The following is a 15,886-nucleotide window of genomic DNA, read 5'->3' as shown; positions in this document are numbered from 1 at the left end:
TGTCAGTACTGTAATCAATTACATTACACATTTTAGGTACTATAATAAGACTATTTACTTTTAGATTCCTTTGGACCTAACTCGTTTATCACATTGATTTAAACAGGTTAATCTTGTACCAAAGAGTAAAAATGCAAAGAGTAAGAAAATGTATTCCATGCTAATTATTAAAATATTTATTTTAAAATCTCAGGGGTACTTCAAGTAAATAAATTTTTTGTGAAGGAGGTTCAGATGACAAAAACGTTTGTGAATGTCTGCATTACATGTAAATAAGAAGTAACGGCATAATTGTGCATTAATAGATAAAAGCCTTCCAAAGACATATAGTAATGCATGGTTAAATTATAAATAACCTCTGAGTGATGATAATACATATCAAAATTAATCCAATGCTGAAACACTTCTTAAACCTAAAGTTATTTTTATAAGTCAAATGCTGTGTAGTCATAATGACTGGCCTTTGAAAACAAGGACTTAGGGTGAATGACTAAATTAGAAATAATTTAATGCTATTGTGTGAATGATTGTGTGAATCATGTAATCAATAAAAAAGTAACTGTAGTCTGATTACAAGTATTTTAAAATGTAATTTAATCTAATTACATGTACTTCATATTTGTAATCTGATTACGTAATTCAGATTGTCAAAACGCTATTTTCTACTATGCTGTTATCTTCAAAACGTCTACTTTTCTACTTCAAAGTTTAACATTTAATTCAGTGTTACTTGCCACCTCTTTTTAATTAATTGTGAAATTTACTAGCAGTTTCTGAGTGAAAATTGGTTCTACACCAATCTTTTTTTATGTAAATTAAAGTAAATAAAAAAATATATAGTTTGTTAATTGTACATTCTTCGGCATCTACGCTAATATTAGTCTGTTTCTTTCTTATTCCGAGATCACCGTAGCCACCCGATCCAATCCGTATCCAGATCAGATGGTGGATCAGCATCTAGAGACGACCTCTACAGCCCTGAACGTCAGCGGAGATCAGAACACCTAGATGAGCCCCAGAGACAGATCCCCATTGAAGACCTAGTCACCTAGACAGCCATCGGGGCAAGACCTCGGGAACCAGATGAGTCCTCTACACAATCTGTCTTTGCTGGAGTTGGAACAAACTGCTGGTTCATCTGGCCAGAGGAGAACTGGCCCCCCGACTGAGCCTGGTTTCTCCCAAGGTTTTTTCCTCCATTCTGTCACCGATGGAGTTTTGGTTCCTTGCCACTGTCGCCTCTGGCTTGCTTAGTTGGGGACACTTCATTTCCAGCGATATGGTCGATTTGATTTAACAGATCTTGAACTGAGCTGGATGATGACGTCTTTGAATTCATAATGAAATGCCTTTAACTGAAAATTGAGTGTTTAATCTTCTCATTTTACATTATTGACACTATTTTCCTATTTTGATATTGGAAAGTTGCTTTGACGCAATCTGTATTGTTAAAAGCGCTATATAAATAAAGGTGACTTGACTTGACTTGTGATTTCTGAGTGATCTTATGATTTTTCAAGATGTCCCTGAATGTTTAATAAAATTGTATTATATTGTATTTAAATGTGTGGTAAATAAAAAGAAATACATATTTAAAAAAATATTTTAAATGTATAATTTTAAGTTTAACTTGTTTGCTATTTGAGAACAAGGAAGACATTCACCCTTCCCCCTGCTGCCCAATGTTTACGGAACATGCTGGAACTCTGTGCTTTCTCTGAGAGAATTAAACACTAAATCAATACACCTGCACACAGACATCATTCGGTTTACAATTGCAACGACCTTGTGGATTACTTTTCCCAATGATTCCAGAGGCGAACGCATATGTATCACCTGTGAGGCTTTGCTTAGCTTTATATTTAAGTAGCAAAAAAAAAAATTAGATTTGGTGTCAGGAGATGGACAATAAAAGCATCGGCTTCAAAACATCAGCCCACTGCTGGCCGGTTCCTTTGCAAGAAATCCATTGACTGCAAAACAGGAAGACAAAAAACCTCCAGATGAAAGTCTTTCCGGAAATCTTTGTGGCATGTACAACTGTCAGGGAGGCGAGTGTAGAGTTTTACGTGCTGTTTGTTTCCGAGTGAGAGGGAGGCGTAGGAACAGAGAGCCAACAGTAAGGAGCCTCTTCAGCTGCCAGAGTAAAGAGAGCCTTTGATAACACCGGCACACTCAGAACCAGCTACACCGACGATACTGAGCCACTAGACACACGTACAGTCCTGTCATACTGTAGATATGGTCCAACATCTTCCCCATAGAGACACTGGTAATATGCTTGAATGCTGTTCAATGGGCCTGTCCTCATGTGGGTGTCTCGCCTCAGTTTTGAGTCTTATCCTTGTCTGTGTTCGTCTTAATCATGGCGAATTCTGACCTCTGTCACATCTTACAGTCAGCCACGAAAATCTCTTTCCTTCTCATCATGTCACTTTGCAGTTTTGCTCCTTTAGAGTGCTGATTCTCCATATGTGCATATCTGTCACACGTCTCTCTGGGTGGCACCACATCGCACCACACCCTGCTGATGCAGCAAGATGAACAGAAAGACATGTTTAATGTTCGTTCTCCTTCTCCTGCTGAAAACGTATACAAGCAATATCAATTAATTGTTACCAAACCACGCTCTTTCATACACTCGACGTCGCATTCACTCATTCTCCTATACAAGTCTTTTTCTGCACATTCAGGGAAATATGCAAAACCAGTTTTACCAACGGATGCAGTTTAGTGCTCAAAAGGAGCCTTTCTCTGTGTAAAAAGCTCCTTTCCAATGCTGTATTTGGAGGATTTGTGTATCTTGACCTCCTGTGGGATCCTTGAGTAGTTTTTTTCCCCCCAATCAACGCTCTAGGTTACACCCATTTAGATATATAAAGGAACGTAAATGTAACGTAATGTGGCAATACTAGTTTGGCTGTTCAAAGGTACAGTTGTAAGTTAACCTGGTCCTGTGATTCAATGTGGCAGCTCAGAGGAGACGAAAATGAGAGGTTTTGTTTTCGTGGATTAGATTGTCAGGCCTTATAAAGAAAGATAAGCTCTGAGCTCCAGGAACATGGGACCAAGCCCTCAAATGTGCTTTTGATGAAGACAAATGGAGGATAGGCTCATTTAACCATCAGCATATAAAATAAGGCTCATTTTTGAGTGCAGTGCGGAGAAACATACATATTCAGTAAGTAACTGATAAATATTCAAAATCGCCCCAAAGTCTGCATGTGATTGGCTCATTATATTGTACAGTGAGCACTATACATATTGTCATCATTCTGGAGAATAATCAAAAAGAGAAAGGAATGCTGGCACTGAAACACTGAGATACAAAGAGAGAGAGAGAGAAACAATTACTGAGGATTGATGCTCTGTAATGTATGAAATCAGTCGTATTGATTTTTCTAAGTCAACCCTGGTTTAGTCTGTTAACAATCTTCACTGTCAAGAGGCGGAAAATAGGGTTCTGAGCAACAGTTCTGTTTAAACTGCTACAGTCATCTTGACTTTCGATAAAAAAATAAAATAATAAAAAAAACATTCTTAAGAATGTTTGTGTTTCTCAAATCATTTGATCAGAGAAATAAACGTTTTATTTTTGAATGTTTTAGTTGATGAGAACAATTTTTAGATGATTGAATTCAAAGTTTAGTATACAAGATATAAAAGAGATGTGAGCCTTTAATGACAAATCCAATTCACTGGTATAGATTGATGTTAGTTTTGATTGTTTTGCTTGTTATTATTATATTTTGTTTGAGATATTAGCCCACACCTGATCTGTGCTGTGGACTGAAGAGCTGTACAATCTGCTGCACCACTGTGAACGGCATATTTATTTTTTCAATAATATAACCAAGGCAGTGAGGAATAGTGAATGAATTTAGTGCGACAGCAAAATAATTCATATTTTACACAAGGTGTCCATGTATCGCAAAATAGTGGCAATAAAACATGTCGGTAACACTTTACGTAAAGCCTTTATGTATAACACATTTTAAAGGGTTATTAATGTGCATTGATATACATTGTATCTTGTCGTAAATAATTAAAACCAAATTTAAAATTCATAGTGTAACAATTAATTAATAATGTGTTATAATAGAATAACTGTAATTATACATGAGATTGTACAGTGCATAACAAGGCATAATTAATGCATTAAAACAATCTTTACAATGTATGATCTATAAAGGCTTTAAGTGTTACCAACATGACTTTTTAATACCTTTAATACTCTGCTCAAAAACAAACAAACAGCATGTCCAATGTTGTCAGATTCACAAGTTTTTTTAGGAATCAAAAACATATCTCAGAACCAGTGTAATCCGATTCATCAGCAAATGACTCTTATGATCTGATTCAAAAAGTAGTAGTAGTTACAGTATTTTACTGGGTTGAAGTGTTACAAATGCTTCTCATTCTTACTTTCGGAGATGGGCATCTTAAATTGCAGAAAATTTTGCATTGTGAAGCTTCAATCACTGACCCGTTATTTAATTGTATGTATTCAGTTATATTTGTATGTAACAAATTCAATGTATCATTGAACAGACTGTATATCTATTGCTCATGACAATCTTTTAATTTGTAAAAAAAATTTATAAAAAGTGTTGAAAATGGTAATAGACAGACCATCTTGAAAATGGTCTGTCAGCACCTCTTTCCAAAAACAAAGCTTGTAGTTTCATCAAATGCAGGTAATTTAACGGTTTGGATTCAGTACTGGCCCAGAATTTCCAATGTGTGTGTGAAATGCCAACAGGGGGTATTTTCATGGCACTAACCATGAACTAGTCCTCTGCACTGGCACAATGTTTGCTGACTACACTAACTCTCGTGCTGTGGGCCAGATGGCAACACATGTTTGCAGAATACCGCAATCATGTTGCTTGGTCACGGTGACCATGGAGACATGCAGACCACCAGCTGGTAATCAACCAGATGCCCAATCACATCATGGAATAATGGTGAGATGGTGGGAATTTGTGTTCGACTCTGATGATTAAATCTTGTTTGTTTAGCGAATAGTTTATTGACACAGTTGATTCTCAGTGTCCCTTTTTACAATGCATTAGGGACGTAGTTTGCTATATCCAAAAAGTTTGTTTAAATTGGATTTCCTGTGGCCTTTGTCTTTATTAACACGGTCACATAAGGTTTGTGAGGCTCTTCCAAGCTCTGCAAGCCATCTCTCAATCCATCATCTCTCCCAACACCTGTTCGTTGTTCCTCCATGTTCATGATAAATCTTTCTGTCTCTCTCGCTCACTGCCACTCATCCATCCATCTCTCTGTTTCCACTCCCTCGCTCGCGTTACCCATGCTGGGTCAGGTCTGAGAGGTCTGAGCGTGCGGTTGTTAGCTGATGCCCTTTGCAAAGCAGCGGGGTTCTGGCCCATCTGCCCATTTCGGCTCTTTACCCCGTCTACTGTCAGGAAGCAATGCACTCCAGATGCAACTCCTGTGACTGCTGAGCCCTCTGAGCCAAAATGGCTGCCAAGGCTCGGAGCCCTTGGTGGAAGTTGATTCAGAAAATGATCCAAGACCAGATTACTCTGTGCAAACTCCAAACCTAGAGATACACAAAACTGATCTAGCCCATCAGAGAAGATGGTTTTGTCTTCATTTGTAGGTGGAGCTGTGACAACCTTGGTAGATGCATGAGTTACCAAGATTATAAATGATATTCCTTGTGGTTAGAGATGAAGAGAGACTCAAAAAGTACACATTTTTGTCTCAGCTTTTTGAAAGGCAACAATGATGACATATGATGACAGGATGGCCTGATGTTTGCTTGCCAATGTTGTGCTAGCACCTGGTGGCTAAATGCCATGTGCATCCACCATTATAAAGCCTGAATTTTAAAAGCACAGCAATTTATGAGGGAGAGCAGGGATTCAAGTGTGTGTGTGCGCTGTATGTGTGTTGCCGTCCAGCGTGAGACTGGAAACGCAGCGGTGTAATTGCTCCATCCACTTGTGTACATGCGAGATGACACATAAGCTCGGATGATTAAAAGATAAAATTTCAAAGACAACTGTTTGGCGCTCAGGCAGCTTTTAACTGAGGTGCCAGTGAACTCATCTGAGCCAAATGTCCTTCCTTTTTACTCTCTCCATTCCAACAAAATCTGCTGCCAAGAATAGACATAAAATACCCATCTTATTTACCGGGCTATATTTACATCCTGAAGGCAGGTCCACGTTATTACAATGCGCGGCTGATGGTATACAATAAGCAGCACCATTCCACCTCCTCGAATTGAAAAAGTTTTAAGCCATGCATAAATCTTTGGAAGTCACTTGTAAAACTAAAATTATTTATAAATCAACTTGTCATTGACCCTTCTACTTCCTCTTTTCCACATTTTCAGCTACCTCTCCTCACCTCCAGTCTATTGAATATGGAAGCATGTTTTTGCCTCAGAATAAAAAAAGGTAATTGCAAAGTTTTATCTCAGAATATAATGTTAAATCTCACTATTGTGACTTTATTTCTCATAATTGCACCTGTACATCTCGCAATTGTTTTTTTTTATCTCAGAATATGACTCGTAATCTTAAAATTGTCACTTTATATCTCGTATATGACTTTTTTATAATTGTTATTTTTTATTTCAGAATATAATTCTTAATCTTAAAACTGTCACATTATAACTCATAACTATGACTTTTTTTTATAAATGACAATTTTGATTATTTCTCACAAATAGCAACTTTGTAGCTTACCATACAAACGCAAGTTTATTTCTCAAAATTGTGACATTATATTCACAATTACGACTTTTTTTATCTGACAGTATGGCTATATTTTGTATATCATGTAATTGTCATTTTATATCTCACAATTGTGACCACTTTTCAAAATTGCGACTTTGTTTTTCATAATCATGACTTTATTTCTCACAATAGTAACTTTGTGTCACAATTACATCACTTTTTTCTGTAATTGTAACTTTATTTTACATAACTGTGACTTTGTCTCACAATAGCGACTTTGTATCTTACAGCTGCAAGTTTATTTCATCTGTGACTTTATATCTTACACAAACAATTGTGACTGTTTATCTCCTAATGTGACTTTTTTATATGAATAAAACATTTCTGTGAATATATCAAATCAGAAAAGAAATTGAATTGAATTTAATTAGAGGAGTAAGTAGAGTGTGGAGTTTTAAGAAAATTATTAGATGTGGATGTTTGACATAAAGTATCTGCAGTACGAAATATAATAATATCATTAGAGCATAAAGTGTTCCTTAGAATTAAAGATGATGAGAACAAAATATTTAATTTCTCTGGAATGACATACACAATTTGTATTTTTTTACTCTGAGGTGGAAACAGGCTTCCATAAATCTTTAATTCCTGAGATGTCAGCTCACCCAATTCTTTTTCACATAATGACATGTAAAAGTCAATAGAGCTCTCTTCCAACAATCAGTGTGTTCAACCGATATAAAGAGCTCTGATGTAATGAGACAGAGATTTTAATAATTCAGAGTATTTCCCTAGTGGGACACCTGGTTTGTTCATTTCATTTCATACACCTGGCATTCATTCCACATTAACACTCTAAAATACTGTTGGCTGATTTCTGAGTTAAGCCAGTGCTGACAGCCGTTTAATTTGCCCTGGGAAAGCTCTTGGAGAAACCGTCTATTAATTATAGGAATCAATCAGAAAGCTCTTGGCCAATTGGCCATGCACAATCCAGACTGATGAAAGGACCGATCGATGGGTCCACAATGCTGCCTCCTTCAGACCCCATGAATCAGCACCTGTTTGAAAGCTGGAATTAAACATTAGGATGCTTTTCGCGAGGAAGACAGAGTGCTGGAGTGTACAGAAACAGTGACTAACAGACTGTTCTTTGAACGATTGTGTAAATGACATAAGCAGGATGAAACTCCCCAGATTTAAGACAAAGGATTTATTATACCAGATGGAAGCCCGTTGGCTGTACAGGAGGTTATCAGTATGGCTGCTTTAGGTTTCACTGCCTCTGGACTGATTTAACTTGTTCCCATGAGGCTGTGTGATGCTCTGCTGCACAAAACCTCTCATTTCTATCAGTTTCCTTATAGATTACATTAAATACAAGTCTAACATTTAGCACATTTTGCTAATTGAGAGTTATCTAGGTAAACAAATTTAATTTGCTGTCAATGATGGCAATTTTGCAGTGTGTTGACCAGAAAAGAGTCACCGTTTGTCCTCTCTGTTCAGGTTATTTGCTCATTATTCTTGGTTTTTAAATATGTTTATACAAGGAAGGTTTTTTGAAGGCCATTATGCTAAGTCCCATAATGTAGTTCTCCTGTAGTATCCCAGGGTTAAGGGCCTTCCCCAACGCTCCGCCAGTGGTCAAACGAAGGGCAGGGACATTAGAACAAGCGCTCTTTTTGAGTTAAGTCAGCATGATGGGAAGCCCTGCAGGGAGTTTGAACCCACAACCTTCTGTTCGCTGCTTTTGGGTTGTTACCCACTGCATTTAACACTTTTTTACATATCCTGTACATGCTCACATACAATTTATGTCAGCACACTCTTCATTTAGTTCCCACTGCAAGCAGATAAATGGTTCTCCTAAGTAGACCGGCACTTTTAGTGTCCAAGAAGAGAAAAACATGTCAGAAAAGCCTCACTGTTGCACAAAGCAGTCCTGTTATACAGTCTGAGTGTTCTCAAAGCCTAAAGGAGCTCTCACTTTTATCTCAGCATGTGGAGACTTTCATGGTGATGCCTTTTTAAAGCACTACAGGTGCTGCTAGGCAGGATTGTGGAATTGCAGAAAATCATCAAATCATGACACATATAATGGAAAAGGGAAATGCATAATTTACAGACATTTTCTTAACTTTGTCTGGTTTCTACAGACTTTAAAGTCAGCATGAATTGTCCTCTGCAAACCATTTTACTTCTGCAATCTGACATATAGCTGAATTAAACAGGATGCAAAAAAGGTTACAGCCAAATGCAAGTTTGCTATAACTATATAGCTATTTGGCTATTGGTTAACAATATTTAATTCAAAGTAAAATTGTTTGTGTTGGTATATGGCAACATATTGTCTTTCAATTTTTAACTATACAGAAAAAAACTACAACAAACTGCACTGTTGAAATTATATATAAAAAAAAAAAAAGTATACTATATTAATTAAAAAAATATACTGATTGTACACTGTTTTTATAATATACAATTTGTTTATTGGTAATGCGTATAGATAGTGGCATTATCTATCTATCTATCTATCTATCTATCATTTATTCATTCATTCAGAACTGTTTTTAGTTATAAATAATGTAATTGTTTATAGATGTGTAGGCTAATTGTATTCATTCATGGAAATATTTTTAATTTATTAACAAATGAGAAGAATTAGTGGTAATGATGAATTAGCATTTTTCAAATCAGCATTAAATATTATATAATATACATTCATATATGGTGAAATAACATTTTGGTGAATATCAATTCAGAAAATTTATTTAATTTAATTTCATTTCATTTCATTTCATTTTATTAGAGGAGTAAGTCTGCAGCTATAGAAGAAAATTTGTATATAATAAACATGTAAATATACTAACGATTCATTAACAATAACACAAGATACATACATTAAAAGGTTGATTTTGATTTTATGTTGAATTTAAGTGATTTCGAACTAACCATGTCCTGGATCTCATGAACCAAGAAAAGTTCTTCTGCTGTACCGGCTATTTCAGTTTGGCTATTTGCCCAGTATCTCGCATGCCACCCTTAGCAGGCCCTGAGTGAGCAGGTGTGTGTGTGTGATAACAGAACATGAAGCAGCAGGTATTTAACATGACACTCAAACTGATGGTCATTGGCACCGATTATCCCATCAGGATTGAAAGACACTCATATGATGACAGAGGTGATTTTAGATAACGAGTGTCACTGCTGATTATAATCCAGCACTAAAGACCGGTAGCGTGTTCGAGTCAAAGCACTGTCCCTCTCCCAGACCTGTCATTTAGATAATGAGATGAGAGCAGTGGGCGTTGTGAAGTACAACTCCAAGGAAAGGATATTTGCATATTCTTTAACCTTGACTGCAAGCACTGTAATACATTCTGAGGATAGAATGCATTTTTCACTTAAAACAATAACCGAATTCTATGTCACGCATCCCGAATGTCATTCAGTGTAATAATTCACTTTTACACCAAAAGATCTTGGCGCCCTTGATAATGTGACTGATGGGTGTCAGTGTGGGTTTCTATGTTAAGGGTAACTGTCTGATTATTTGATCATAAAGGTTTTAGCTAACAGGGATAGTTTAAGCACCACCAAATAACTTAAAGGGACATTACGAATATTATAGGCCCTATGTTTAAAGTCACCATAAAATAATAAATGACTATTCTTTTTTATGTCTTTTTTCTTTTTCTTTTTTCAGATTGCAAATACTGTAGTTTCTTATAACAAAAACAAAACATGCACATCTTTTTTTTTTAACTGTCCTCGTAATATATTATCACATATATTAACTTTCCTTCCAACCCTTGAAAGAATTACAATTGACTTAAAGTGCCCCTATTATGGATATTTGAAAATGACCTTTCTGTCAGCGTGTAACACAGCTCTAAGTGAATAAAAACATCCTGCAAAGTTTTCAATCAGAAAGTGCACCATGTATAAAATTATTGTCTCTCAAAAGAAAGAGTCCACTCTGAAGCATTGAAACGAGTCGTTTTTAAAATGAATCCCAAGCCGTTTTAAGTTTGACATCAACATGAAACTTTAAGATATTGGCCGCCCACTTGTTGGTCTTTTCGCGTTGGTCTGAATGAAAATGTGAATTCACTCTTTGCCACTAGGTGCCTTTTTGGAGTGGTAAAATTGCAGTTTCCCTGGTAACGCTGCACACAAAGCAGCACGCTCACCCAGTGCCGATCCTAGACTTATGGGGGCCCTACGCTAAACTTTGTCGCCTGAGTGGTGGGGGTGGGTGGGGGGTTGTTGGTGTTGGGATGAAAGAATGGATGTAATGCATTTGTCCCTGTTTCACGCCGTCTCGACTCACGCTCGCGGAAAGCGCTCGAGAAACAGTATCTCTTTCGGGGCTCGGTACGCTTTCAACTGGTTTTTTTAGTCTTGAGCAAGAGACTGTACGACATTCACGTTACATGATTTGACTGATTTTTACGTAGAGAGGGTGACAGCGCACCGCATTAAAAGAAATGATCATTCATGTTTTCAATAACCACTGGCCAAACTCAAAAAAACAAAACTAAAATTAAAACATCTTTGAGAGCAAGGGGGCCCCCTGGTGTTCCGGGGGCCCTACGCAGCTTGGGTATTCTGCGTATAGGGAGGATCGGCTCTGCGCTCACCCATTAGCGCCATGCAAAGGAGGGGTTTGGAAAAATGAATCGTTAAACAAATCGTCTGGGAGTCGTTGAGCAAATAAGGTAAAAATTAATGCATATTATAAGACAATGAAAGTGTTTTTTGACTTTGCATGCATGTCAACCTGTTGTTGGGGACTCCCAAAACCAAAATATGAACCTTTCATTACCCATAATAGGGGCACTTTAAAAAGACTTTTACATTGTTACAAAAAAATCTATTTCAAATAATTGCTGTTCTTTTAAACTTCATCTTAAACCCTAAAAAAGTATGGTGGGAAGAAAAAAAAAAGGTTTTCATGAAAATATTCAAATATTTTTCAACAGTGATGAAAAATAAGAATTGTTTCTTAAGCATCAAATCAGCATATTAAAATGATTTCGGAAGCACCGTGTCACACTAAAAACACTGAGTATAATCTTTTGGAAATTAAACTTTGCCATTACAGGAATAAATTAAATTAAATATAATAGCAAACTAATATTTTACAAATTTTCATAATATTTCAAAATGTTATACCTTTATAAATAACAAATGCAGCTAGCATAAGATATTTCTTTAAAAAACATAAAAAAATCTCTCCAACCCCAAACTTTTGAACAGTAGTGTATGTAATATTAAAATTTTTACCTGAACAAAATGACGAATCCAGTGACAATAATAAAGCACGAATGCACAAAATTGTAACTTTACATTTGAGTAAAACTGACAAAAAATTTTTTAATTTGATTTCAAAAACAAAAACTATGACTAAAACAAAGAAACTGTAGAAATTGGTGTGAGTAATCTTACTTGAACAGAGGGAGACTGTGACGGTAGGGAGGAAAAGTGCAGGGAGGGTTTGATGGAATCAGTAGGGGGTTCAGTATCTGTGTGAGTGTGTGTGTCTGTGTGTGTGTGTGTGTGTGAGAGAGAGAGAGAGAGAGAGAGAGAGAGAGAGAAAGAGGGTGTGCACCTCTAGAGGTACAGTCTTCTACTTTGATCTGTTCACTTGGCCCACATTAAGAGGTGGAGAGAGAGGTTAAAGCTTTGTTCATGGTGTTTTTTCAAGATAAACACACATACGCACTGTTTCTAAAGTCGTAGCAGATCCCCTCAAGTTGGAATACGTGCGTGTGCTTGTGTGTGTAATTTATATAGAATTAGGCAAGCATGTAATCACTAAGGAGACATACCATATTTATCACGAACAATAAAATCCTCCCCAGCCTCCACCCCCTGCAAAAACACAAAGCACTCCCCCCGGAAACCAAAGAACAATAGGGCCGCCTTTCATGTACCAGCATATGTGTGTGAGCCCCTGAGATACGGGATAGTTTCATAGTATACAGTAACTCCCACGCGAGAGAGGAGGAGATATTGATTGCTCTGAACTGCAGAAATTTTCTCGCTTGTATCTTTCATCCCTCTCTCTCTTTTTCTCTCTGCCTATTGTTGACCTTGTAAAAGCACTTTTTCCCCAGGCTGGAAATGAGATGTCCAAATTCAATCTGGGTGCTGACAGGTAGTGTTTAGATATAACAGAGTAGGATGGAGGCAGGCAGGCCAAGGCATTGTTGCATCACAATGGCTTTGCAGGCTTTTGACTGCGCTGTGGGGAGATGTGATGACACTCTAAACATTGCCGTCTGCTGGAGACAACGGTAATATTGCTTGGACTTTCATATTAGCAGACACTCCTCAAGATGTATTAACAATATATATTCTGGTTTCATAAACTAGAGAGTTTTTGGTCACAAAGAGGTATGTAATACCAGGAGAAAGCTATTAGTCACTGGCAAAACATCTGCTATACTATATTGACAGTTATAGTTCATTTCCTTGAATTTGACTATAGCATTTTCTTTGTTTGTGCATTCCAGACATTAGTCTGTGCAATTTGGGGGATTTTTCAATGACTCTTCCTGCAAGTTAAAGTGCTGTCACATTTAGCTACCACTGCTCAGTAAAATCCAGTCATTTCAAAGTATATGTCACTGCAGCCCATTTTGGAATTGCCCCGCCCACTTGGAACTGGGTCCAGGTTGCTGCGTTACCTATTCTCATCATTTCAATAGGAATCCATGTGATTGGGAGTTTTGTGTGAGAGTGCAAAAGCTCCTCATGCAGATTTCACTCATGTTCAAGTTGGTCACAGAAATCCACCAAGTTCACCAAAAGAAAGTTGCTGGACCTTTGCTTCATAAATTGCTACACTACTGACAATGGTCTATAATCTGTTTTTGCATTAGAAATCTTGCTAATTTGACCACACCTTTACATCAATACACCAATAGGTGGTGTTAAGTGGTCATATTTATGAGTGAGAACCTTTTGTGAGTGAATAATTCATTCAGGGATGAATCTTTGAATTATTCACTCAACTGATTAGTTTAAACACTTACGCCTGCATTGCAGATGGGATAAATCTGCCTCTGAAGGGCACTTCAGAGTCAAAACAACCATGGTCACCATATTGAAGGGTTGTTCCAAAACCGAAGTGCTTAAAACTAGCAACTTCAAAGGGCTCTTCAGAATGAATGATTTTGAAGGGTACAATTGATGGACACTTAACTGCCATGACTGTTTGCACAGTTTTAAATATATGATGACAGCGCCTCCTTAATTGTCTAGGCAAGATGATGCAGAAGTGGTTTCCAAAAGAACAGTTTTTGGTACCCTACTTCTTCCTTTTGAGGGTAAACACTTTGAAGGGTTTATGGCATAGGAAGTCCTTCAGAATGGAATGCAGTGTCACTGAATCATTCACTCAAGCGATTTGTTAAAACACACTGGTTCAACATGTAACACGTTGCTCACAGATGCACATTCAGCTAGGAAATGTTTTTGTTGGTGAAGCAAAACTAGACAATAACTGACTATATATTGAGTCAATGAGATAAGTTACACAATATTAACTTTTGGTTTACTGAAATGGTGTATAAAAACACTATGTATAAAGAGCCTGCAGTGTGTTATGGCTTCTACCAGCAGAGGCTATCGAGGCAACTCTGACCCTTGGTTGACTGCATCATAAATTCATCTTTATCGTGTCACTGTTTTCATGAACAAAACCCTATCATCTCACTCTGTTTCTTACAGTCTATCTACCTCAAAGTTCTAGGGCGATCTGTATGGCTTCTCTGGGCTTTGAATGATTCTGTCTGAATCAGTCGTGCTCAGCTGTGTAATCCCTCTCTCCATTGAGCAATGCATCTTTATCTCATTCCTCCAGTGTGTGTGTGTGTATGGGTGTATGCTCCTGCAGGTTCCTGCAGCATCTGTCAGCATGTGCTAGCCTTTCCGCTGAACAGAGCACTTTGAGCTGCCTTTGTAAGACAATATGCAGCCATAGCCAAGGCATATGCATTATAGATTACCTTTCACAAATAGACAGATAGAAAGAGAGGTGGAAAAATACTTATTTTTGAGGAGTTCATAAAACTTCACATTTCTCTCTTTATTTGTATTATGTATTAACAGTTGCATGAATGACAGACGAATTAAATCTTTTGAAAATAACGAGCTAATGATGAAATTTTCATTTAAAATGTCTGAATTAATTATCTCTATCTGGCAATTTCAGAAAATCTGGTATTTGAAACCATGCACTGCATGTATAAAAAACAAGGAAAGGATTCACTAACTTAATGATTTAGCTAATGAATTAACACACAAATGAATACCTTAAATTAACTGCTCAATGTGCTCATTTGCCTCAACTTAACCTCAATAACTCAATATGTTAAACTGGGGCAACAGATTGTGAGAGTAAGATTTTCTGTTCAGTGTCAGAAAATTTTGACAAACACGCACGATAGAACAGAAGAAGCTACTTTAGTTTTATCTATTTATTTATGTATTCAGAAGGGAAGGCAGAACAGGACGTGATAGAGTGAAGAGGTGGATTGTGAAATGTTGCATGCCAGACTCAAACTGGCATCATCCACGTCAGCGCCACAGCTCAGTGTCAGACCACTCAGTCATAAAGGTAACATTCACATCACAAAAGGCAACACATGCCATTATGATGAGGAAAAATAATATAACATACTTTGGGTGAGTTACTTATTTGATTAGCTAGGTGACCTTTGACATATATTTAAATCATACTTCATGATTAAGCAGACAACGCAACTCTATATTCATATATTGTTGCCAGGCAAATCTCTAAGCTGAACTCAAAGACCTCAACCAAACTGACCAAATGTGGAACCCTCTAATTTAGGGCTCTAAAATTAGAAAATAACATGTAATTACTAACATGAAAAGAGATTCTATTTTGATTCTGTGGTGATGGGTCACTATTTGCTCAAAATTCTGGAAGTTAAGTGGTGGTGAGTGCCTCAGGTGGAATAAGCTGATCCACAGGTGTGTTGTAGCTGGATAAACAGAATGCGTATTACTATTCATGAGGCAACATGCATGCTTTCTCTGCCTAGAGACCTGTCCATCTCATCTCTGCTCAACAAAACACAAACTGTGACAACACAATTATCAGTTTTTAATTAAACAAACATCAACAG

This window comes from Barbus barbus, assembly GCF_936440315.1.
Source record: "Barbus barbus genome assembly, chromosome: 12".
Taxonomy (NCBI): Eukaryota; Metazoa; Chordata; class Actinopteri; order Cypriniformes; family Cyprinidae; genus Barbus; species Barbus barbus.
This window is presented reverse-complemented; position numbering follows the sequence as displayed.